Genomic DNA, 25,047 nt, shown 5'->3' with positions numbered 1-25,047 from the left:
TTCTGAGGGAGAGAGCTCAACCGCACCATGCAGCGGGCTCTCCTGAAATAAAAAAGGAAACTGGTACCCAGCTGCAATTACAGCTCTCACTTCCTGATCTCCACTCCTGCACTGTACTTCAAAGCCGTCTTTAGACTCATCTGCACTTTCCCTTTTTCCTCTTCTTTCCTTTCCTGGTGGACTTTGACATCAGGACTGCAGGTGTACAAATGGGCTGCAAAGTTCAGTTTCTGGCTTGGTACCTGGGGCAAGGTCCTCAGGGAAGAGCAGTCACCCTTGTTTTATAGGGGAAAACCACTGAGCTGCAGACACGAATGTCTGGCCTGTCATTGCCCAAGCAGTTAGTGACTCATGGATAGGGAGAGTCCTGATTTCCTAAATTAGTCTGAAGTAAACCAAGCTGTGGGCTATCCTTCCTGTGATCTGACACAACTCGGAACAGATGTCTGGTTTATGCTAAAGGTTGAAGCTGAAAACCTTGTGAGTTTGCTTCTCCACAGCAACCATAGGAAAGTTTATCTTACGTTATGCTGCGTATGGGGAAAGCGTTTCCTTTGATTGCTCTGTTTTAAATTAGGAAATGGCCAATTCAAAACCAGAAAACCCAGTGAAAATTACTGCCACAGAATGTCATCAAAGCAGAAGACGTAGCACGGACACCTACGTGGATAATGAGATACAGTGCTTTTCCTTGCTATTTAGTGCAAGCAAACTTCAGAAGGCTAGTTTTGCGTACTCTGGAACATAGCTAATATGTCACTCAATGGGTGACCTGTAAAGGGAAACCACAGAAAAAACCAAAATGCAAAGCAATTTGATAATTTGCGCTCTTTAAAATTCAGCAAGCAATCAGTGATCAGAATTTTTTGCCCGAGAGAGTAAAACGAATCATGGAAATCAGTCCTTGAAACTGCTACAGTAAACAACCCTTGTGAATAATTGGGGAAAGATTGGTATAGTTCCTGCCCCCACCCTGGTCCCTGTCTTATACCCTGCCCTAGCTGGACGGGGTGGGGGGCGGCCAGAGGGACCCCAGGGAGTCTTCCTGCAGCACTGTGAGGGCTACAGCAGGCAGCCAGGGTCAGTTCTGGAGAGGCTGTCCTGTTCTGCACTGTGAAAGCTCTTTGCTGTCAGAAAATGACCTGGGCATGTAAGATCCCAGAAAGTGAGATTTAAACTTGGTGAGTATTCGTAGCAGCATTCTGTCTGTAGCAGAATCTTCCAGCTCCTCGGCTGGTTAGCTGTTGGTTGGATGGTGAGTTCATGAGCGAGCCTCAAATTGTTTCAAACTTGCTGAGCTATGCGGAATCAGCGTGTGCCTGGGGCCTGGAGGACTGCAGGCTTGTGGGTTGGCCACTGGGAGAAGCCTGGGGTTGTGTTACACTAGTGCCCACACCCTGTGCGGGCAAGTCAGCTTTGCTTTGCCATCGGCTTGTGTGGGCAGACGATAGGAGTCTATGTGTCAGTGGCCAGAGATGCAAGTGTCATGAAGATACTGAATATAATCAGTGCACAGGCCATCTGTTCTTGTGCTAAGTATTACTAGTTTTGCGGCTCACCTGGGGAAACTGAGGCACGGAGCTTTTGATTCACCTGTCAAAATCACTGAATCAATGGCAAAGACAGATTAGGTTGCTGGTTTCCAAATCTGCACTCTTATGCTTTGCTGCCTCACCATAAAGAGGCATCTTTGCCCTTATACTTTGTGCGTGTTTGTCATTTGTCTTCACTTCTTTGATATCAATACATAATCAACAATGCATACATCTGGTTTAGAGTTAGACATACACTACTCGCAATGTTTGTGGGCCTGGAGCTATTCATGTCATAGCCTAGACAGACACTTCTAGTTACCAACGAGTTTGTAAAATGTAATCTCAACTCCTTGAAGACCAATTTTAATTAAACTGCTGAGAAATATCTCATGAAAGTCAATTTGATTAATGAAAAGATCAGTATATAATTAACCATGGGATCTGGAGCAAATCACTTACACACTTTGTGCTTCAGGGGCAGAAGGAGGTCTACAAATCAGACCCCTGTACTGCTGTCTTTTAACAATGCTGCCAGTATGAACGTTTGAATGAAGTAGTTGATATTTTGACAGAATTAACTTTAATCTTTCTGCATACTTGCCACCAAAAAGAAAAGGCTCAGGCCAGGCAGCTGCACTGAATATGAAGCCATGTGTGTCTTTAAATAGATGCCGGAGGTCACAGTCAGTTTCGAAATGTTAGGACAGCAGCTATCTGCAGTGGCACTGCCTGATACGCAGTGTAAACAGAACGAAGAGGACTGATCTTTTGTTACCTGCTTTTATTTATATTTATTGTAACCCCTCTCTATAACGCGTATGGTATGTTTGGAGAGAAATCATGTTGTAAATTGAGTGTGTTCCTTTAGGTACGTGGTTGCTCTATGCCCTGAGAAAAACAATCTGTTTGCTTAAGAAAGCTCCCTTAGGCATCCCTACGGTATAGCCTGATTTTTACTCACTCTGGCAGGAAACTGAGGGCTATTTTGTAAATTCATCCCTATTTTATGTAGACTTTAGAGAGTGGAACGTTTTTAAGCTGAGCATGTGACAGATGGAAATCTTGCTGGCCCTGGTTGGGAGCTCATGGTCTCTGCTGCAAGAGACCCTGCTGGGTTTACCCACCCAGCCTGCTGGGGCACTCAGGTCTGTTCATCCTAAAAGGGAGACATGCTTAGGGGTTTGACCCCAACAGGATTTGCAAGCAGAGCTTTGTGGGTTTGTATGTAGCCCACACCATGCTTTGCTGAGAGCTTTGCATCGAGCAAAACGAATGTACTGCAGCTCAGAACAATCGGCCTCCTGCCATCCTTTCAGGGTTTCTTTCATCTAGTAAAAATATTTATTTACCCAAGGAACAAGTTGAATGTAAGCTGGCTTTATTACTGTAGTGACGTGGAATGGTTGGTTGCTGGGTGACCTTGCTTCTGATTTTATGGTCTAGGCCAGCTCTCCCAGCAGAGATGCGTGGCCACGTATTGCTCTCTGTTGTCAGGCTTCTCCTGAGATGATCAGAGAGGTTCAGTGTCAGTGCTCCTGTAGTCCTGAGAAGCTGTAAACGTTTGCCATTTGTATGTGAAAACCTGGATCTACAAGGAAAGTCTGGGGGAGATAAATGCCTGACAAGAGGAGCTATCGAGGCTTAGAACAAAGGCCAAGCTGTGTGAAATCCAGCACGGAACTGGGATCTGCGTCCTTGGATTAGACCAGTGACCATAAAAGTGACGTGCGGCTTACTGCAGGGCTTTCGCAAACTGGGATACTAGAGCCTGCATGGTTTGGTTTGGTTTTGCCCGGGGGTGATTTAATGTTTTTCACTGGAAACCAAAGTTTTGCAACTAATCAGACATGGAAGAAAATGAAGGTGCGAATATTTTGGAAACCAGCCCTGTCTCTAATGGTCCTTGGTACAAGGTGAGGACTTATCCCCCCTCCCTCCCAATTACCGAAAATATTATCTCTCTCTGCTGTTTACAAGTGACTTCAGTAAACCACTGCCCTTGGGCCAGACTGAACACAACCTTTGCATCAGCCCTTGTAAACAACTTCAGAAATTCCTTAGAGCAAGGTTGTGCTAAGCATTACAAATAGAAATGAAATGGTAATGTGTGTGGTTAAGCGACTGTCGCCCGCCTTGCTGGAAGTTTCAAATATCTGAGTAACTACAGGTTTCTGTGCTGTGGAAACTACCAAAATAGTTTTCTTAGGTGCTTGGAAAATCCAGAAGCTTCTTGTAATTTTAGCAAAGCCACTGCTTTAAGATTTGCAGGGCAATTGTGTTTAGTGAAACCACAGCAAGCCTGCAGTAAGATAAGCATTAATTTGGGCAAACAAATTGACCATTTAACTGTACAGAACTCAATGTCCAGCAGCAAACTCCTCATATTCTCCCAGAGCTTGCTTGAGAGCATTTAACCTTTCTAATGGGTCAGCTGTGCTGCTTGTGAAATCCCGGACAATGAGGTTCTGAGATTGTTTTCTGTTTGCTTGTGTTTGTAATTTGATCTCGTGTAACAACATTGTCCTCAGCTCACATATAACCACAGGGGTAGCTCTGACATCCTGTCTGAAAAAAAACCCTTGTTGTTTCCTGTGCTTGAAATTTGAAAGATTTCCAATTTGGACAGGTTAGCATGTTTATATTCATCTCATCCTGTTGCATGAAATTAAATTATTAGTATTCTTGGAGCTGGGCATTCCACCTCCATCTTGATTTCCCTGAAAATACTGGGGTGTTTTGCCTTCACAGATTTTGGAGGGGACTAGGAGAAGTTTTGCTATTGCCTGTGCTGAGGCCAGGATTTCAGTCCAGACATTCATCTTTGGAGAAAGAGTCTCTGGGAGGTCATGTCAGGAATGTGCCAGTTTAGATTCCCGCTTAGAATTGTCTTTTCTTGATAGGAGTTACTGACAAAGTAACAGTAATTAAGACAGAGAATTTGGGAAACTGGCAATCTGCTAAATATGTTTATTGTTCATTAAAAATATCCTTGGTGAATACAGAAACGTGTATCTAATGAAAATATGCTGGTTTCAAGAGCTGGTCAAGCGCAAGAAACAGAATCACCTTGTCTTGTTGGAACATGTGCTCGGCATTCATTGCTTGGTGCATCTACTGCAGTACTGCCCAGACGGTGGCCTCATTAGTGCTTAGGGTCCTGCACTGGAGAACCTCCAACAAAAATCTGCACTGCTGTTGCTGTTTGCTGTTTTCATTGTCTTGTTTACAAAGTTGGCTATCCCCTGAAAAGACAGAAGCAGCAACTCAAAAAAAGGAAGGGATGAAACAATGAGAGCAGTTTGTAAACACTGAGGCTGAAAATTATTCACCCCAAATATTTGGCAAGTGGGCAACAATAACAAAAGATGTTCACAGAACTCCAGAGCAGTTTGCAATCAAAACGTCTGTGTTTTCACAGTATATATTATTGAGCTCAGATCCCCAGTTCTGTGGAGGTGGAGAGTTAGAAAGTGAGTCCTGGCAGTAGCATGCAGCTGTGCCCTTTGCTCAGACAAACTTCTCTACATCTGCAAGCGTGCCTTATTTCAAGAGCACTGGCACTTCTTGAGACACAGATTTGAGTTCCTGGAGGCCTGGACAGGGTGCATGGTTGAGGCAGGAGAGAATATATTGTATAATAATGTGCACTTTCTCATGGCCTAAAAGTTCACAGAGTAGGTGAAGCTTTACGTACTCCTGTTGCATGGCTCATAGAATGTGACTTTTCTTCTGTAAACCTGGGGTTTTCTAGTTTTTCCTTAAAAAATGGGAAAAACTTTGTTTCCCCTGGAAAAAACTCAGAAGGTTTTTTCCAACCATGTTTTAGTTACATTGAATGTGGTCTAAAACATTTTTCTTCAATGTGGTTGCACGTTTTTCTCAATAAATATTGAGAAATAATATCAAGAATAGCTCATTAACCAGCTGCTTCAGCAACTCCCTTTGCATTTTTTCAAGTGCAAATTTGTGTTTGCAGATAGCTTTTTCTACATCTCACTGTGGGTACAAATATTACTCATTAGAGCCTCTTTTGTCAGCATCCCAAAGTGTGGCAATTGAAGATCCAGCTACAGATACTTGTGTTTGTGTTCCCTGTCTTAGTGTTTAGTTTAAGAGGGTTCAGTCTTGTTTCAAGATGCAAGTGACAGTGTGTTGATATTCTTTTATTTATGTTTATTATAAGATCATAAAATACTGTCACTTTGTGTGACCAGGCTGTGACTGAGCAGGGGGATGCATGAGCTGGCCTGCACCAGTGCCAGCAGGGCCTTGCTTTCATGGAATTTTAAATGCACTTGTTCTTTTTAAATAAAAAGAAGCTGGTTAGTTATTAACTTGCAGAAATATCTGATTTTAGAGAACAGATTACAAAACAAACTGGATTTTCACCAGCTCCTGAAGGGCAAACAGTACACTGCATCTGGAGGGGAGAGGGGGAGGGAAGAGAATTTGCTCCTTGCGTTTCCCTGCAGTGTGTTTGTGTTGAAGCTTTTGCACTCTCATAGTACTTGATGTAAATGTTAATGAGCACTCCAGGGGAAATGTGTTAACAAATGTACCTTTGACACAGGTCCACAGCTAAGCTCTGTTCTGTAGCTGCAGGCTGGGAAGATTAGCTGGCAAAGCAGCCTGTGCTGCTTTTGAGGAAACTTCAGCACAGCTTGCTGAATGCTTCGACGTTGTTGCAGCTCGGGGTGTGCTTGCTGCTGTACAGAGGAGTGCCAGGTAAAATGTGAGCACTTGTAAGAAAGAGATCAAACTTCTAGAAAAGGAGTACTTCTAGTCAGTAAGAGGATGCAGATAAGTCTGCCTGGGCTATAGCTTTCATGTGATGAGGAAAGAACGTTTTTACTTAGGACAGATTTTGTGGCAGAGCTGATTCCTCCTCCTCCCCCAGAGCTGATCTTGATTAGCAATAACTATGGGCCGTAAAGTCATTACTGTAAGGTGTTAAAGTAGAAAGGTAACAGTAATGCATTCATAAACACATTTACCTCATTACTGCACTTCTTTCCCTTTCCATAAACAGCAGGTCAGAGATTCAGAAATGGAAATCATTTGGAGGGTGGGATTTTTCAGCAGTTCAAAGTTACCATATAGATACTGTGGTGGTCTCTGGCCAGATTAATTCCCGAACCTGCCATAACTTCTGTGAAAACATATGCAGAGCCATTTTTCAAGATTCGGCTTGTTCAGCTGTTCATTGCTGTGCGATATCAAATCCTGACTTCTCCCTTGTGAGGAATAGCTCATATTTAATATGCTTACAGTGAGGAGAGTCCAAGGTTACTAACAGCTCTCTGGAAATGAGGTCGGCAGTTTCAGCCCAGCCCTCATGAGCCTGCTCCGGGGTTTGTATTAGTGATGGCAAACCCTGACGGAGGAGAGTGCCTGTGCCTCTGGGGGTGAAGGGCAGTGCTGCTGTTGGGAGTCCTCCCCTTCCCTGGAACAGGATGTCATGTGAAGGATGCTGGTGTTAGGACATGGATCTTCTTCAGCTGGTCTGACCCTGGCACTCCTCTCATGTCACTCTTAGTTGGTATTTTCAAGAGGCCTACCTTTTTCCTCCATGTAAAATGATTTATTTCTGGCTTTTTTGGTCCTGTGAGGAGTTTCAAGCCTGTGAGCTGACTGTTGCTGGTGAGGGGCAATCAGCCCCTGTTTTGGAGCTGACTTGGAGGTTTTCAGAGACTTCAGCAAGAAGGAAGAGGGGGGGCAGAGTGTGGACTAGCACATGTATGGGTGGCCCACAGCACATAGTGCAGGACCCCTGGACAAGCCTGACCTCAGGCAGCCATGGAGCAGCACCACTGCTTTATGCTCACCAGATCTCCAGGTACAGGTGCGAACCAGGCTTCACAGAGTATACTTGGGTTGCCTGTCTCACTCTGTGCCTTCAGCTTGTATGTCGGCTGTGGTCTGGAATAGCTGTGTCTGGCAGAGGGAGTTCATGTGAGCACTCTTATTTTGAAGTGCAGGTGAAGGAAACACCAATCTTCTCTGCAGTGGGAGATCTCCTTGCTTTGAATCGCTGCTAGATAAATGTGGCCTTGGTAAGATATGTCCAAAATTACTAGATGGAAACCCTCTGGCACTGTACTGTACAGGGATGCTGCTGCTCAGGAGGAGAGTTACTGTGTTTCAGACTGCTCCCCTCCTTGCCTCTGCAGGCAGCCCCATCTGAGCCCCCAGCCATGATCTGCAGAGCTGCCCAAACCCACTGTCTGGTGAGGCACCAAGAGAGGATGGGAACCTGCAAAGGCACCCTCCATCCCATGGCACACAGGCATCCGAGCCTGCCTGGGAGTGTGTGCTGCTCCGTTGACTCCATCCACCCCTCTGTGGGCATGGCTGGATTTTGGCCTCATCCTGTTTGCCTGGCAAGTGGTGACAGAGGTCACACCTAAGCTTCACTGTTTGGTACTGTGGATGTGTTTAGTGTCACTTTATTAAGAGTGATGTGCTGGGTTGCAGTCTGACTCCGCTCCTGTTGTGACGTGGTGGATGCTGGGTGCTGGGTTTGGCTGCCTGCAAGTGCTGGTAACCAGCACGCTGCCTCTGATACAAGTTTTTCTTAAGGTACCAAGGCCCAAGATCCCTGCTTGAGGCCCAATTCAGCCTAAACTCAAGTGTTTCCACCCAGGGAAGGTGTGCAATGGGGCTGTGCTGGGGACCAGTGAAGTCACAGCAGAGACACCTCCTTCTCTTGCAGGCTGTGGCAGGAGGGGTCTCTACCTCTCCTCAACTTGCCCCTGGCCCTGGGATGAGATGGCACATGGCACCTCCAAAGCCAGGCTGGGGGGAGGTCACATCAAGCAGACTGCCTCTTTCCATGTCCCACAGTGGTGACAAGAGATAGAAGTAATTTTTATTAAACCAATTCTTCTTCAAACAGCACGCCCCTGACTGCAATTAGTCTTCTCAGCTGTTATCTATGTTCATAAATTCTTGTCTGCCAGATTTTAGATAGTCAAAGATAGATAGACCAGCCAGCAATCGTTCACGATCCTGCATGAACTGAATCTTTAAGGACAACAGTTCCATCCACAGGGTTACTGTGTATCTGGCTGGCTTTGGTTTTGGCTCTTCCTGTAAGTAATCTGACTCCTCAGCACCCAGCCCAGGGTTAAAATTCAGCTCAAGACAAGTACAAAACACCCTTAGGTTCTGATAACTTGTTTGTTGTCTAACTCGGCAATAATCTGGTTCTCACATTCAAATAAACTGGTCACCCAGCAGGAATTGGACTTGGGCCTTGTTGAATGATGAATGTTGCTTTAGTTGTTTAAAAGAAAAAACATAGAAGAAATGCAGAATTCTTGTTGACCCAACAACTGAAAGTAACATCACAACATTCCCTAAATCAACAGATGGCAATTCTCAAAACAATATCTGAACAGCCGCCAAAAGCTTGTAAAGCAGGATGTGGTACTATGGCCAAACCAAGACCTCGACTCTTCCCTGCCTGCACTGTGGGGATGAGCTGGGAGCTCTGTCTGGTGACGTTAGCTCGTGCCTCAGAAGAGCTGCTTGTGCATGAACCTACCTGCTCTGCAGTCAGGAAATTTAATTACTGCTTCCACAGTAGCCCTCACAGAGTACCCTCTGCATGAAGTATGCATTCATACGTGATACATCCCATATTTGTTTCTGTTCCCGCATAGAGTTAAGGTTAATGTTCCATACACTTTGGACAAATAGTAGTTGCCATGGGTACCATAACCTTGAATTTCCCGTCTCCTGAGTGATTAAATTCCCCACCTTAATTTTACTTCATTGGTTTATTTCTGCAACTCCTTATTTCCTTGGGTTTCTCTGCTTGAGAGAGCAAAGCAGGACATTTTATAGGCTACTTGTATCTTCTCAGGCTTTTGAATTTTTTACCCCAGTTTCAAGGAAAATTGAGGGTAGTTTTTCACAAGGTATATATCAAACAGCAGGAAATATACTGTAGTGATACCCAGCACACCAGACGCTATGTGAGCCTCGGGCACTGCAGCAGGTACACTGGCTTCTTAAAGCCTCTGCTACTGGAAACCCCACATCTTCATTGGGCAGCCTGCTTCAGTAGTACTTTTATAGCTTTAGCATTAGTGTTCCTTCCTACCATCCTGTCTGCAGGAGTATGGAGAACAAGTTTATCTGTTAACCTTTGCAGAAGCATAACGCTGACACCAGCTAGAGCAAGTGGTCAGCCTGCCCACTGGGATTCACATGGAGAATCTCAGCAGGAATCTGATGGGTTTTCAGAGATTTTATTTCAGGTCCTACAGTAACAGAAGGGCTACGTTTGTCTAATGAGACTTGTGGGCCTTTGCAGCATGGCTAGCTGCTCTCCCAGAGCCTTACAAACTGCCCAGGTGTTTTAGGTTTATTCCATAATCCTAGCCCTCCAGAAAATGGCATAAAATAATATTGAAATGGGAACCGCAAGCTATAAAAACATAGCCCTAGTTGGTAAGTAAAATGAATAAGTAGCTGTTAAATGCAAAATGAAATGGCATAAAAGGACAGTGGGAGCTTTTGCTGTTTAATCTGAAGTGTTCTATAAATAAAGCCAGGTTGCTACATATTGACAAAATTGGTCACCCCTAATTTAAGGCAGTGGAAAAAGCGTCCCATAGACCTGACTAATGTGGATAGAAATAGAGAGCAGCTTGTAAAAGAGATGATATAATGCTGGCATTGTCACTGCAGACCCTGCAAGCTGGACGTGGATGCCGTCAGCTCAATAGCGCTTTCCTCCAGCAGCCGTGTGAAGTGACTGAGGTCGATTAACTGGCACTGCTTACTTTGAAGTCATGATAAGTAAAGCTAGAGTGTCATCTGCATTGTAATTAACATGCTCCTCTGCACCTAATTCATTTTGACAGTATAGATTAATGGTGGTAAATGACCAACAAGGATTTATCACAAGATGATTTTTCATTCTACAGGCTGCCTCAGACAATTACAGGAAGTGATTGTTAAGTTTAGGCTATTGTCCTGGTGTAATTGTGCATGTTCATTCTTAGTTTTGTTTTGCAGTAAAACCCATCCAAGGGCTTCATAAAGACTCAGTTATGGTCCCTAAGAGGCTGAGCCACACATAAATAGGGCAGAGGGATGCATGAGGTGGTGATACTGAAAAATCAGAGTAGTATCCCAGTGCTTGTAGTCACTGCTGATATCAGTAGGTGCTGGGAGTGATGAGTATTTGTGCAAATCAGATGCTTTTGCAAATGTAATTCTGCTGGGAGGTTGGGCAGTGGGGTCAGCTGTGCAGTGAGGCGCCTATCTGGGACTGGTCAGCATTTTTGGTAACAGTGCTGTTCGTCCATACTGGTGCTGGGGTCTCTTCCTGTGGTGTCTTGGGGAGGAAGGACCTTTTACTCTGAAGCATGCTACAGGGCCACGGTAAATCAGCAGTCCTGTCTGCCAAGAGCTGCTGTGCATTTAAGCAAAAGCTTCAAGACTGATCAGTATTTTGAGTGACTAAAACACACCATATAAAGGAGATGCCACTTCAGAATGAAGGTACTGAGTTCCCTGTGAGATTAGAGCCTCAGGTGGTTTCACTAGCCCAGCTTGCAGAATCTTGACTTTCAAGCAAAACTGGTCATGACCAGGGGACACCACCATGTCATAATAAGCAAAAAGTCATGAAATATGATACAAATTAAGTGAAATTTTCCAAAGCATACAGTGCTCAATCTCTGGTTATTTCTTGCAAAAAGTAGTTTCATCATCACCCTTTCTTACAACAGCTTCCTTGTGCACACAAGGACTTAACCTGGCTTATTAAAACTTCATCATGTATTGCTGCAAGAATACCTGATTAACAAGATGATCAAAGTGTGCTGTTCCACGTGTCAGCCAATAGGAATTAATATGCAGGAACCTGGTCCAAAAAAGTGAGATTATAATGGAGATTTGGCTTGCTTTGTGCTGAAGCGTTGCTGTGTGAGCAAACAAGTACCAATACGGTGAGCTGAGTTCCACTGCCTTCCCCCCTAAGGCTGTCATTTTCCTCACTCCTTGCCTATTGCCCCATTTATACCCATCCCAACCTCCCTTCAAGGTGTGGTAAACCTCTTTATGTTTGAAGCAGAGGGCTGAGTTCTATATTTTAAAAGAGAGGTGTATTGCACAGATGCACAGCAGTGGTATTTTACCAGCAGCAGGTGCCTATGTGTGATGGGGGTTTGACATTTTCCCCCGATGCATGCACAAGTCCTGTCCTGAGAATCATACTGCAGATCAACTCCCCTAACTTGTAGCAAGTACTGATCACAGGCATAACTGCTTATTCCTTGAGAAATAGCACATACAGAGGATTTGAGTTGACCATGTAGTCAAGTGAAAGCAGTTCTCCAGTGCCTCTTCTCAGGGCAGGCAGCCAGACCCCGGCTTGCTTTTCTTTGTAGATGAGATGGTCCAGAAGGAAACTAGTGATCATTGCCTCAGAGTTGAATGGGCTAATTCCTACGTGACTACAATAAAGACCTTTGGCACAATGCACAGCAAAACAGCTTCTCTCTAGAGGCACAATAACATACTGCAATGCCAGGAATGGCTTGTTTTGAGTACTAAAGGCGACTTTGCGGGCTTTGCTGCTACCTCTGCGCACTGGCTTTTCTTTTTTGTTCCTTACAGTAGCAAAGCAAAGGTGAGGAGAGTGGGATGATAGAGTTAAGGAAAAAAAACAATGACCAACAAAAAAAACCCCAAAAACAAAAACAAGCCCCCCCCAAAAAAAAAAAACAAAACCAAACCCAAACAAGCAAACAAAAAAAGAGGGGGGGGGAGAATTTGGAATTTTGAATTTTTTTTTTTTATTGTCAGGATAGGCATTTAGTACTCAATAAGAGTAATAAAAACCTTAATAATTTTTCCTCAGAAAAAGTTTGCTGTATGGAAACATCTTGGCCATCTTTATCAGAGACTGAAATACTAAGAGAAGACAGAGGTTTAGCTGGTAACTCCGAGACTCTTAGTATTAAAACAGGTACATTAACCCCTGGGCCCTCCCTACCTTGGTGAGAGCTGGTTTATAGTGGACCAGATCTACTGTGCATTGCAGGGTCACCCCACCAGGGCCCCAGCCACAATCAGGGGCTGTGTGTTAGCAAATGTGCCTGGGACATAGATAGGCACATGGCATGGAGAGGATGCCTGGCTGCCACCAAGCCTGCAGATGCTCAGACACTGCTACCTTCTGCCCCAGGATGTCCAAACAGACTTGAGTCAGTCTCTAGTGCAGGTGATCTGCCGGTGCCATGCATTCCTACAGCAGCCCAAGCACAGGGCTGAACTGCAAGGGTTTTTCAGTGTTTGTAGGAAAATACTGCTCTGCTTTGCCTGTACAGCCCTGGGGACACTCGCGTGATCCTGGGTGGCTGCTGGTTGTGCAACAGTGCTCCCTGCGCTGCTTCTCTCTGCTCTCTAACCAAATTGTTTCTCTTCAATCAGTAACCACAGGGGATGGGTAAATAGACCCAGGGACACAAGAAAGGTGGGGAAAGAATGAAAGCGCAGAAATGCTGCTTCCTGCCTCCCTCCTGTCCCGGAACAAAAATCTATTGAGAAACAGCTGTATTTGAACTGTCCCTCCTTCCCCAGTCTCAGAGAGATGGTGATGAGGTGGCTTTGGAGGGGAGGAGCATGTGGATGAAAGAGGAAGTCTCTGGGGCACCATGGCCATGGAAACACACAAAGTTGGTGTTTGTTATTGCTGGCTGCAGAGATGCCTGCTCTGCACCTTCAGCACTGAAGGAGCTGGGGTACATCTGAAAGGGTTCATCATCTTTGCAGTTTTTCCCTGTGAATAAGAAAATAGGGTTTGGGAGCAGAGCTGGATGAATGGTGAGTGTTGTGGTTTGCTCTCTGAGCCCTCCCCCTCAAGTACGAAAAATAAACGTAGGTCCAATGAAGCTAAGAGCAGAGGTTTCCTTGGAGATAACTGAGAGGGTTTCGGAGGAAAAGTCTTAAATTTTGCATGATGTTTTTATTCAGACCCAAGCAGAATGCCTGGTGCTGCTTTAGAAGCTGTTTATTTCTGTCCCCTTTCATTTGGGAACAGAAAAAAAAATCAAACCCAAACCATTTCATTTAGAAAATACCAAAGCAAAACATTTCACAGAACCATAGAATAGTTGAGGTTGGAAGGGACCTCTGGAGATCTTCTAACCCAGCCCCTCTGCTCAGAGCATGTTTGAATGTGCTATACACTTCTGGTTTGAATTTTTGTCCGTGTTCACAATAATTTCTCAAATTTGGCTTGAATTTACAAACAGGTCTGGACACCCACAAATTGTATTTTGAGGTCAGCTTAATAGTTACTGATTTTCTATTTTCTTAGGCTTCTGTTTGGGATATCTGTGTGCTCTCTGCCAGGCTGGCAATGTGCACTGTCTTTGGACTCCCTATAGATAGTGTTTCCCAGATGTCATGAATTTCACATAACTCCTCTTTTCTTCTTCCATATAGCTTTATATAGGCACAAGTGTCTGACTTAATATTTGCTTACTACAGCACGCTTCTAACCTGTGACTTCAAATGATGTGGACACTCATGGAAGCAAAACATCAGTACTTGTTATGAAAAGTAGTAATATACTGTCTGATTGGCTTCCTACCTATATCCATACATAGAATCATAGAATTACTTAGGTTGAAAAAGACCTTTAAGATCATCAAGTTCAACCATACACACAAGACTGACAAGTCTGCTGCTAAACCATGTCCCTAACATCACAAAATGCTGATCCATGTCTGCAAATGATTTACTAAAAGGACAAGGTAGTATCTGTCATTTATCTACTAACTTTTCTGTCCAGGTTAAAAGAAAAATGAAACAGAGGGATTGGGACTGACAGCACATGAAGAGCAGCTGGTGACCCAGCAAAAAGAATGACCAGGATGCCTCAGGCTTGGATGTACCCAGATGTTTACATAAAGCCTAAAAAAAGTTTGCATTGGGAAAGTCATTTGTATGTGCCCATGACAGTGTCACCCGTGTGCCCACACCTCAATTCCTACCAGTTGGGGGTGACTGTGCTGACTGAGCTGCCATTTAGAGAGAGATTTTTAATGGTAATCGGTGTGATCTGGACATAGGCTGGAGAAATAGAATTGGGTTTTGTCACATCTGTAGTAATGAATTGCTGTGGGCAGGCCCAAGGAACTGTTTTCTGTGTCTGCAGGCTAAGTGCACGAATGTAAAGCTCATGTAAAATAAACCCCTGTGCTTGTCTCTGTTGCAGCATGAAACTTGTTTGCTCTTTGGGAAATGGAAGGACAATAATGGCTCTATCAACTATTCTGGTTTCCTTTTCTGCCTTTTCTTATTGCAAATCATAAACCCAGGCTAAAACTCAGGGCTTCCTTTGCAAAACTATTCCCTCATGCTTTCAGCTGGAGCAGTTTTCCAACATTGACATGAGCTCACAAAGTGTTAGTCTGACTCTAAATAAGATTTTCCACAGTTGGCTGAAGATTTTGGCTTAGTTCTAGAATAAACCTTTTCGGAAACCTGTCTGGAGTGGATTCTGGATAACCTGGCACCGTGTTAAGGATTAAGAAGCCATGCATAACTTGCCCTTCCAAAATACTCAAGGCTTTCACATTTCTCACCCCAGAAATTATCTTTCTTTTCATCAAACGTCAGCTGCTTCCAATTGCTTCGTTCTATTTTAGTCACCTTTTCACTTTTTTTCCTTCCCATGCATGACTAAATGTTTCCTTTAGATCAACTTGAAACAATCGTTTTTCCATTCATCCATTCTGTTGTGCTGGTTTCTTTTGCCATTGGAATGCTACATGAATGTCATACATTGAAGGAGCAATATCATCTGTGCAGTCCTGAATGCGGGAGTACTTGGGACCAGTTCTGCAGCTTAACATGTGAAAAACACTAAGGCAGCTGCCAGTTTCTGCATGTTTTAACTGGTTTACTTTCTGCAGCTCTGAGTAGAAATGCTGAGGCCATGGCAGCCCCACACAACAGCGTGATGCCCAGGTCCATGGTCTCCTGGTAAGCACGCTAGCTCCTGAACTGGTGGGACTAATTCTGTGTGAGCTCAGCACTAAGCTCAAGCAAACTTGAGAGTCATGCAGACCAAGCCTAGGAGCCTGGCCATGCTGCTCCACCTGTGCTACCTGTGAGTTGCTCCTGAGCTGTTTCAGTGCAGCACTTAGCTGCTGGTGTAAGCGTGCTGGCTTGGTCTAAGCACTGGCTCTGAGTTGTGCCCTCCTGCCTGGGTGAATGTGACATAAGAAATAGGTTATGTTCCTTTATGTGTAGGCGACTGAACCTCTTGTTAAAAGTTCAGTGAGGTGCAGGTGCCAGCTCTTCTTATGTGTCCATGCAAGTCCTGGATCTAGCTTTGGTGACCAAAGAAGTGTTGCTGCTTCTCAGTCCTGCCAGCTTGATAGTACACAAATGCAACCTTGGATTTGCCTTGATTTGTATAGCTGACAAGCACACATGTTGCTCTTCAGTAATTTTGTTTTGTTGCCCTCAAATTAGAACAAAATTTCTCCAGCCTTCGATCTCTCGTGTAATACACATGCACCCTCCAGATTTCTGATAGAAAATAGATGTGTATACTATACATGCATGTTCCTTTCGGTTGACAAACACAGGAGACAAAATTATGCAGAAAAATTGCATCCGAGCTCTAGCTGTGTAGTCACGGTTGATCTAAGCTGTGCTGCACGCTGCAAGGGAAGGAGTCGGGTTCAGGCCTGCCACAAGGCCCCAAGCACTAAACCTCTCTGTCCAGGGTAGGATATGTAAAGCTACATTTCCTCAGGATTGCTGCCAAATGACTAATCTTGGACACTTTCAGGCATTCCAGCATGTCTGGTTAGTGGTTACTCTGGCCATCCTATCATGTTTTTGGGAACCAAATGTCTTGCATGCTAAAGCAAGGTGCATATTACACGAGGGGATGTCTATAATGGATTTAGGTAAAGTTAGCCAACACACAGTGGCTTTACATCAAAGATAACCATGTGAAGAGGGAGCTCTGTGTATACATATACTCAGAGATGCAGGGGAATCAGACCCGTTCTACATAGTGTACTTAGGAATCAGGGGCAGAGGGGGGATAGGAAGGAGGCATTTTTAAACACCAAGTGAATTAATTAGTTCATTAACTTCTGTTTTCATTTCTGTGCAAGTGATAACTACCTGTTATGCCCAGAGGTGAGCTAGTGAGACAGTGCTCTGCAATAAGCTGCTGGTCAGACAAGCATCACACTACTCTTACAGTAAGAAAGAGCTTGTTCTCTGCTGAGAGATCTCAAGGTCATAGACTGTTCTGTTCCATAACCTTGTTTGTTCCAGTTTACTAATGGACTCCCTAAACCTGGACTAACAGGTGGCTCCTTCATTGCATGGCTCACAGAGCTGTCTCGGGACATACTCCAATGGGCATTCAAGCATCATCCATAGAATATGGATATATTTCAAAAAACCATAGTATGTCCAGACACTGAATATCTGTGGTACATAGCTCAAATGCTTTCCTTTAACCAGTACATCAGCTGGAGGTTGCTCCTGGTTCATGTGAATGCTCTTGGGGGTTTCACTGTACTTTTTAATTCAATGACAAATTATATTGGTTTCCAAAGGTTAATCTCAGGTGTTGTGCAGAAGAGATGCCTTGTTCAGATAGTATGATTTCCTTTTACTAGTCTTTTTGCATCTAGCTTTGTTCTTATACTATGTGTTAATAAGCCAGAGGCAGCACCACGCAGGCTGTGTTGATGAGAGTTGAATTGTGCTACAAAATTTTCCTTTTGATCCAGTGTTTTCTTCTAAGCTCTCCTGACTCCTTTTCCCCCTTATATAGAATCCCTTTGCCTTCTATTACCTGTTTGGTATCAGTGTGTGATGGGCTGGATCAGATCACCGTACTCATGTGTCTGACTGAGACAGTGTGGGTATCTGAGGGGATGAGCAGTTTGTTGTGAGGAGGGAGCCATGCACTGGTGAAATTGGGTTCCCAACCCCAGCTAGCACACAGTCTTGTCTTTGTAGGTAACACTGAATCTTCTTATAAACGTGCTAAATTCTGTGGTTACATGACTATTGTCTTTGTTGAGAATTACAGTCAGTAACCTGTTGTACCAGTGCAAGGAGCTGTTGTCGTGTTTTAACATGCTTGCTTAAAATACCAGGTGTTTACACAGAGGAGGCTTAAAAGCTCTTTGTCAGGGTCCATCCACCCTGGCTGGCTAAACCCAATTTTAAACTTGTACAACTCAGTACTCAAGAAACACACTTCAAAAGAGGACTAAACAGCTGCTTTAAGTGGGAAGAATTAGGGGGCGTCACCCATCAGTTTCCTGACTGGCTGGCTGGGATGTGTAAGGGTTGGGGATTGTCCCTCCTAATGCTATGTCCAGGGCAACGCAGTGAGCCATCCTACGACTTTGGATAGCCATGATTAAGCCTCCCAGCTCCACTGTGCACCAGGAAGGAGAGGGAGGGCTCCAGCTGCATCCGGCCTGTCTGGCCACAGGAGGCCCTTGAAGTACATAACAAAACAAATGCCTGCAACCCCTAGCAATTTTCTCCAAAGCAGATCAGCAGGCAGCAGGCATATGTTCTGTGGCTTGTAGTGGGCATTTGTTAGTGTCCCAAGATGCCTCGTTTTGATGACTATATCCCAAATACATGTCTCTGGTGTTTTCCTGTGCCCACAAACAACATTTGAAAGGCATCACGTAAAGGACCAAAATTGCCTTCGGTGGCTTCAGTGGAGTTGCTTGTGATCCTGGTGCTCGTTGTCTGCATACTAGCACCAGAGAACTCCAGGTGATCTGGCTGCAAAGAGCCATGAGCAGGCTGGAAGAGAGCACGCCAGCACACTTCTGTGCCTGCTGCTCATCTTGCTAGAAGTGCTGCTTTTCAAGTCCCTCTTGAACAGGAATCCAACTGTTACGCAGAAAATGCCAGCAGTTCCATGCTCAAACAAGAATTAGTAAGTCTTTTAAACTGGCAGAGTTAAGAAAACAGATGGAGTTGAGCACCGTTTCCTTGCACAGCTGTGGGGAGGTTCTCTGTGGGTTTCTGAGCTTCCTCAAAAGTGTCATGTTAATCCCCACTGAGTAAATCCACTGCACATGTCCCCCAGTGCACCAGCTTCTCCTTCTGTGTGGTTCCCATTCATAACAAAGCTGGGAGATATTGCTTTCTAAGGGCAAACTTGCTACACTAAGTGCTATCTTGCTTGTCTGTTACTAGCACTTCCATGACAACTTGTCCTTCAGAGATGTGCGCTCTCAGACAGGTATCATAAAGTTGTGATAAAGCCTTGTAGATGATCATTAGACAGTTCAACGCTATGACTGACACCAAGCAATTTGTTGCTGGTGCTGATCAAGTTCTAACTCTAGCAGAGGCAGAGCTTTACTGCGGAATTGTAGGTTATGTTAGAAGTACTTCAAAAATATGGAATTCTACTTGGCTAGATCAACTGTCCTAAATATATGATTTCCCAGAAACCACTGAAGTTTCAAAAGGTGGACACTGCAGCAAAGGGTGTCAGATTACAGCCTTACTTCCAGGCAATAACAAATACTTCCTAGGTAACTTAGGGCAAGTCACTTGATTTATGTTCACTTATCTGTAAGAAATTAGAATTATAAATCAACTAATATTTATGGTGTGTTTCAGTATGTCTGTGACAGAGCCATGTAACCTCAGATAAACGAAAGTTTGCTTTTATTTGCTGCTCAAGAGATAAAAGAAAGAAGTTCTAAAAGAAGTCCAAGGTTTCTGTAGTCTCTTCTGAAGCTCTTTTTTCACTGAAGCAGTTAACAAAGCTTGGATGTAGTGTATTCTGATGTACATAATCTAGCTGAACACTTTAAATTCTTTTAGTGATATGGCTCCAGTCTGTTTTTGTTTTACATTTTTTTCCCCACTGCTGAGTTCCATAATTGTTCCATTTAGACACAGTCACCTAAGGTCAGGCTGTACCTTGCTAAGGAGATGAACTGCAAACAAGGTTAACTAAATCACATGTCTCCAGCCCATTCCTGTTATTAATCCTCCCAGGTTCTGGACCTAGCACTTGGCAGAACAACAGAAACAAACTTTTTATCAGAAGTTCACGTTCTCATGAGGTGGAGGATGAGCTGGGCAATTCATGTCTTTTTGTAAGAAGGTTGTAAAATGGAAGCTATCTCTGATTTATTTTGATAATGCAGGGGCACAACTGTATTTAAAGACCTGTGTTTGTGCACTGTGAGTTTAGTCTGATAAAATTCTGTTTCTCTTCCCCAAATGTCTTTCCGAGTGCTTTCATCAGTTAATATGCTGTCATTGTAACAAATATGATGCTGGCTTTAAACTGATGAGAAAATGGCCCAAGTATGTGCAGTTTACACTGAAACAGGAAGCTGGTCTGGGTATTTAGGTTTTGCCTGAAATATACAGAGAATTTTTATTTGCACTTCAATCTATGTCTAGCAATGTCCCTGCTTAATTTACTTTCTTTTCCTGCTGTAATTTTCAGTCTTCATCTCTGCTTCAGTTCTTTGTCTGTTAAGTTCATTGCATGGGAGCAAATGCAGAAAATCTGATTGAGAAAGGAAACAAGAGCAAGGTCCCCAGAGCCTCCGGGGAGCCTAGATGCTGTCAGCACAACCCTGTGCAAATACAAGGATCTAACACAAAATGCTATGTTGGGGTAAATGGGGGATCAGTCTGCCCCAATTAAAGCAGCTCAAATAGCAGCATCAGATGGGAAGGCAAAATTGTAATTCTTAATGTGTTGATGTTATTAATAGATCACTGTATTAAGATAGTAAAAAATGATGTCATGTGGCAAAATGGTGAGAAAAGTTTTTTAAAAATAAAAGTAGAAATCCTAAAAAGGGAGAAAATCAGCAGCTTTCATCACTGTTTAGTCCCTATATATATGTGTATATAGGTCAGTATTTAGGTACATGTGGGAAAGTGCTTATAAAATATTTTTGATAAATAGCCTAATTCTTCTGAGCAGGGGTGAGGAGTTACTCAGCATGCTTTGGTGTTTTCAGGCTTCCCTGAGTCCCTGTGAGAGCTTGCAAACTATTTTGCTTGGTACCTGAATGGTACAGATCCACAGCCCAACCAGGTCTTGCTGTAATCAGCTGTTGAATATGAATTAGTGGCATCCACAAACAGTCTAGTATAAAGCAGAAATTATTAGTGTTTGACAGAGAGGAAGGGGAATTCAAAGGATGCTTCTGCTGTGGGTTGGAGGTCATAATGATGTCCATACACCTAAAGAAAACATCTAAAGGCAGCCTGGTTGCTTAGAAATAGCCAAACTACATTATCATCTGCAATGACATTGAAGTATAATTTCCAAGACTGTATTCATAACAGATTGTCCTCAACAGTCCTGGGACGTTTGGCATGTCCATCTCTTCCTCTAATGGGCAACATTTTTAGGACTAACAGGAAGCTTTTAAAAATGTGGCTAATGCTCTATTGAGTGTTGCAGCACTGTGCTAATGTACAAGACACTAAAACTAAAGGCAGTGAACAAAAGTGAAGGTGGCTGTTCTAACGGAGTTTTCTGTATTAATGAAAGTGCAAAACTATAATAAACAGCCAAATAAAGAAGAGCAAATCTGATTTTAAATTATCTCAGTTTGCCTAAGTGTCATGTCGTGACCACACAGGAGATTCTGGGTACTAACCTCACTGCGTTGGAGAAACAAAATCAGCAGGTATGAAAATGGCTGGGTTTTGGAAAACAGTCTTGTGCAGAAAAATTGTCTCCTCCTTTTTGACCAGCACTGGAAGCCTGTGACTGTGTCTTGGTCAACAAGCTATCAAGGGCTGCAGTGCAGAGACTTTGTTGTGCCACTGTCATGAGGAGCTGTGAGCATCTCCTGGTGTAGCTGCCCCCCCTGCCCAGGATGTTCTAACAGCCCTGGTCATTGAACAGGGTCCTTTGTATGAAAGAGAGTCACCTTTTGGTGATGCTTCATTTCTCTAGTCTATGCTTTAAGGAGCAGCCAAGATAGGTAACCAGCAAGGGAATAAAGAACAATGTGTTTTACATGCACATGCAATCCAGGGATCTGCTCCCTCTTACTTAAACCTCTGGGTCAGTGATTTCTGTCTGAGTGTCTAATGTTGCAGGTAATACGTATGGTGATGGATATCTCTATTACTATAGGTTAGTGCCTTTTTTTCATTCTTAAATGTTCAACATTAAAATGTTCACTCAGTTGAGGGATGGAATTAGCTATGTTGTTTTTCTCTTCTTTGTTTTCCTTTTTGATCACCTGCTACCTAGTCAGTGAAATACCAGCAGCTGGACACAGTTTCAGCTGTGAGACTCCTCCAGCTTTGGTGGTTTCTTTTTCGGTAAGTTAGTTGCAGGGGTAAGAGTCCTGTTATGTCCCTCCTGTCCACCTCTGCGGGGTGTTTGGTAGAGAGCAGAATGGTGTATTACTTAGTCGGGTACAACTTCAGGGTTAATCCGCTGGTGTTCTGGGGGAAAACCTGCAAGAGAAGGCAAGTGTTTCCTGGTGTCCCTCTCCCAGAACTTCCTAGAAATCCCCCTGTAAAGGGGAAGAGCGAGCCTGGGCAGAGGCCCCTGCAAGGTTTGCCCAGCTGTGCATGGTGTATGGGTTAGTCAGGGCGCAGAGTGAAAAGTGAGCAAGTAAGATGGAACTCTTGATGCAGCAAATGGGGAGCAACACCCCATGCTAACCATAAATGGGTCGCTGGATAATGAGCCACAGCCTAATACCACAGAGCTGCAATTGCTGCCTGTCTCTGTGCAGCATGAGTCTGTGTGAATGCTCGGCCTGCTGTGGGAAAGCTGACTTTAGACTGGTCTCTCTTGTAGCATTTTTCTTGGATACCTGTATTTCTCCCCAGTGGAAAACTGATTTTGCTGGGATTTGCTGTTACTGCTGAGAACAAGCATGACTGTGTTTGGAAAAAACTTTAATAGTGAGGTTGTTTCAAGTGTTTTAGTGTCTTGTGTAGGAGACATCCTTTCTTTTTTTCTTCTCTCTCGAAAGGCCACATAACTTTTCCCATGTGAATCTGTGAAATAGACAGTTACTAACCTAGTTTCCTTTGAAAAGGATAATCACTTTAGGTCAGATTTTGAAGTTCTCGGCTCTCAGAACTTTTTTTTTTTTAAAAAAAAGGTTATTTCTTTTTGTGTTCGAGACTCAAAAAGTTCACATTCTGAAGATGTAAATTTTAATTGCTTATGCTGGCTGAGCAATAGTGAAGTGGTCTGCATGGGGGGTCTGAAAAGATGCCATGTGCATGGGATGATCCTGACCTCCTGAAATGACTCTGCCTAATAAATTTCCAAGAGTGCAAGGAGATGGGTTACTTCAGTTGTTTTGCCAGATAGGTATACTTGTTGCATTGTTTTGCCAGATAGGTATCCTTGTTGCGGTACTGAACTTAGGGGTGATTGTTCTGACTCGGTTATTTTAATTCCTTGTAAAGCTAATGTGTGCACTGACTTCCTCTGAAACTCTCAGAAACCAGAAGTATAAACCAGATTAGGGCTGTGGGGAAATCTCTGTTTAGCGCTTGGGGCATGTGAGAGATAACAGAAGGAGCGGCGCTGCTCCTTGTTTACCTGCAGCTACCGAGTGTGAAGCCTTTCTGCAATGGGATAGGGAGTAAAGAACTGCGCCCTGGACATATATCAGGGAGACAAAGAGGTGGCATTGCAGCTTATTTCAAGTGAGAGGAGGTTTGGACTGAGCATGAGGAACCCACTCAGGCAGAGTAAGTGCAGACCCAGGAGGTCTTGCTAAGGCAAATATAAACCATGAGATCAGCCTCCCCCAGTTTATCAGATCTTCCCCCACCCCATCTGTTTGGAAGTCTCTCATAAGTTTAAAGGATGTGTTTTAAAACTATTCTTCAGCTCCATTCAAAACCATTTTGATGACATTTTTTCAGTGCTCACTGCTGTGACTGTGTTGCAGAGCCTGTCAACCCCTGCAGCACCCAGCTGTGCCAGCTGTAACCATAATTCACACAAACTGCCAAGTGCTGTTCTGCTTAATATGACAGATCCTTCTGCGATAGCTGCAGTGCAGCCAGCCCTGGTGAGCATGTTGGGAAAGATGGTGCCCATGTGGCTAAGATTTATGTTTGTTAGGGCTGTGGTGAGTGAGCCTGCAAGTGCTGCCTTCCCCTTTTCAAAAACTCGGAAGATTTATCTCCCCAGCACATTCCAAGTCCCCCCCTTTCTCTCTTTTTTAATAGCTGTCCCCTGAAAACTTACAGGATTTGGTCTCTCCAGCTGCCCTCAGTGTGGTTTCTCCTTATCTCTCCCCAAAGTTGTCATCTCCTCTTGCAGTTTTTGTGGTGTTGCTCTTCCTGCTGCTCAGCTGGATGTGCAGACAGCTGTAAAATGGAGTTTACAAGACTCATGATCTATGAGCGCTGTGCTATGGCACCGCAGAGGTCGGATTCTTATGCATTCCTCCTTACAGCTGTCTGCACGCAGAGCTGCATGCAGGCAAGTGGCAAGGAGCACAACTTCCCTGATGGGAGCTTACAGAAACACGAATACGGTTGGAAAAATAGCGTGAATGATGAATGAAACATTACTCACAGAATTGTATTGATTGTAATGTAGGAACTGGATGTGAAGCATTCCTGGGAAAAGGGGTACAATTGGAGAGAGTGCTAAATTGCACAACAATCTCTGTATGCTTCTCTTGGTTAACTAAGGGTTCGGTTTCTTTACATATGTAAGGATACTGCCTTCCTCCACAGAAAGACCTAACATCAGGAACAGGTACACTGTTAGATATGAATGAGTTATTTAAAGGTATCGGTTTGGCCCCAAGAAAGAAAATGTACTTGAGAATACAGCCAAGAGTTGTTAAATATTCAGATGAGGTCCAGTTTCCTATCTTACATTCAGACATGTTTGTAGGATGAAATTTTCAGATGTTTAAGTGATCTAAAAACATAAATCTTGCAGCCAGTATATGGGATTGTATCCTATTGTGAATGCATAATAAATTACTGCTCAGTACAATCATGGATGATGGATCTGTTCCTTAAATAATAAATTCAGCCCCTGTGAAAGCTATCTGTCTTGCAGGTGTGCAGCCTGTCTTAAGGGGTAATTTTAAGGAGCTTTTCAGCTGCTGCTGCCATACTGTAGGGATGACTTTCTAGGTTTGTATTTTGTTGTTCTCTTTGCAACTCTGTGACTCTCTGGGAAGGGTTAAGGATGCTGGCCACTAAAGCTACTGGTTAACTAGGAGCAGGCTGCTGGGCAGGAGGCAGTGGGGACCTGGGAGAGGGGAAATGGGGAGAGAGTCAGGGAGAGAAAATCCGTGGTTTTGAAAGCCTCTTTTGGCTGAGTCTTCCCTCATTAGCCTGAACTCCTGTTTTAGCTGCTGGCATAGGCTGACAAAGACTAGGAGCTCATCCTTCTAGCTTTGATGACCAAAGGAAACCAACCTACTGATGGAAGAGCAAAATAGCTTGTTTATTTTACCGATTTTCTTAGGGG

The 25,047-nt window shown here is 43.9% G+C and overlaps 1 protein-coding gene across 1 annotated transcript in view; it reads left to right on the top strand.

Annotated features, from left to right (window-relative positions):
- Positions 1-3,423: 3,423 nt before the first annotated feature.
- PDE8A (phosphodiesterase 8A) overlaps positions 3,424-25,047 on the top strand; it is a 148,014-nt gene continuing 126,390 nt past the window's right edge. Inside the window, exon 1 of the mRNA XM_061347312.1 lies at positions 3,424-3,448. The gene's annotated coding sequence lies outside the window, so the exon portion shown is untranslated. The remainder of the gene's footprint in view (positions 3,449-25,047) is intronic.

This window comes from Neopsephotus bourkii, unplaced genomic scaffold, assembly GCF_033783945.1.
Source record: "Neopsephotus bourkii isolate Nb327-2 ecotype Australia unplaced genomic scaffold, CSIRO-AGI_Nbou_v1 NB_318, whole genome shotgun sequence".
In the NCBI taxonomy this organism is placed as follows: domain Eukaryota; kingdom Metazoa; phylum Chordata; class Aves; order Psittaciformes; family Psittacidae; genus Neopsephotus; species Neopsephotus bourkii.
Note: the sequence above shows the minus strand (reverse complement) of the source record. Positions and strands in the feature narration are given on the sequence as shown.